Source organism: Benincasa hispida, chromosome 6 (assembly GCF_009727055.1).
Source record: "Benincasa hispida cultivar B227 chromosome 6, ASM972705v1, whole genome shotgun sequence".
NCBI classification, from domain to species: domain Eukaryota; kingdom Viridiplantae; phylum Streptophyta; class Magnoliopsida; order Cucurbitales; family Cucurbitaceae; genus Benincasa; species Benincasa hispida.
Window position 1 is genome coordinate 6,024,625 of NC_052354.1, and position 1,661 is coordinate 6,026,285.

The window sequence follows — 1,661 nt, forward strand, 5'->3', positions numbered from 1 at the left end:
AAATGTTCAGAAGGCATACGAGTAATGGACACGGGCAAATGAGAAGGCCCGAGCTTATATCTTGGAAAGTCTTAATGATGTCTTGGCCAAGAAGCATGAGCCCATGGTCCTAAGATCATGGATTCCCTGCAAGGGATGTTTGGACAAGTATCTGAACATCTCAAGTATGAGGCTCTTAAGTATATATTCAACTCTAAAATTTAGAAGGCACCTCTGTTCGTGAACATGTGCATAACATGATGGTCCACTTCAATGTGGCGAAGTTGAATGGGTCTACCATCCATGAGGGCAACCAGGTTAGCAAAATCCTGCATTTTTTGCCAAAGAGCTTCCTGCACTTTGTTAGTAATGTGATTCTTAACAATGTGAAATACACCCTTATAACTCTCCTCAATGAGTTGTAGACCTACCAAACTTTACTGAAAAGTAAGGAGAGAAAAAAGGCTGAGGAAAATGTTGCTTCATCTTCAAGGACGTTCCACAGTGGTTCGACCTCAGGAACAAAGTCTGCACCTTCTACTTCTAACTCTGCTAAAGGGAAGAAGAAGAAGGGTGGTAAGAGGAAAGGGAAGGCGTCTGCTAACCCGCCACTTGTCGCCCCAATAAGGCATCTGCCGCCAGTTGAAAAGGAAAAATGTTTCCATTGCAACCAGGATGGATACTGGAAGAGGAACTATCCTTGCTGACTGAAGGAAAGGAAGGCTAAGGCAAATAAAAGTAAATATGATTTACTTGTACTTGAAACATGTTTAGTGGAGAATGATGATTCTTCCTGATAATTGATTCGGGTGCCATTAATCACGTTTATTCTTCTTTTCAAGGGATTAGATCCTAGTGACAACTGGAGGCTGGTGAGACAACGATGCAAGTAGGCACCGAGCATGTCGTCTCAACTGTAACAGTGGGAGGGATCCAGTTAACTTTACAGAATAGGTTTCTTATTTTAAATGATGTATATATTGTTCTTGACCTTAAGAGGAACCTTATTTCTGTAAAGTGCTTGCTACAATGTAAATACACTATTTCATTTAATGTGGATAAAGCGTTTATTCATAAAGATGGTGTTAATATTTGCATAGTGAATCTGGAAAGTAACTTGTATGTGCTAAGACCGTTAGCTATAAGTTCCCTCCATAACATAGAGTTGTTTAAAACTGTTGTAACTCAATCTAAACGTCAACGAATTTCTCCAAAAGAAAATGCCCAACTTTGGCACCTTCGATTAGGGCACGTCAATTTTAATAGGATTGAGAGATTGGTGAAGAATGGACTTCTAAGTGAGTTAAAAGAAAATTCTTTTCCAGTGTTCGAATCTTGCCTTGAGGGTAAGATGACTAAAAGGCCTTTTACTGGAAAAGGTTATCGAGCCAAAGAGCCTTTGAGTTAGTACATTATGACCTTTGTGGTCCTATGAATATGTGAGCCTGAGGTGACTATCAGTATTTTATCAGTTTTACTGATGATCACTCTAGGTTTGGGTATGTTTATCTTATGTAACAAAAGTCTAAATCCTTTGAAAAGTTCAAAGAGTTCAAGGTTGAAGTTGAAAACGCATTGGATAGACGAATTAAAACACTTCGGTCAGATCGAGGTGGAGAGTTTTTGGACTCGACATTCTAGGACTATTTGATAGAACATGGAATCGTTTTCCAACTCTAAAT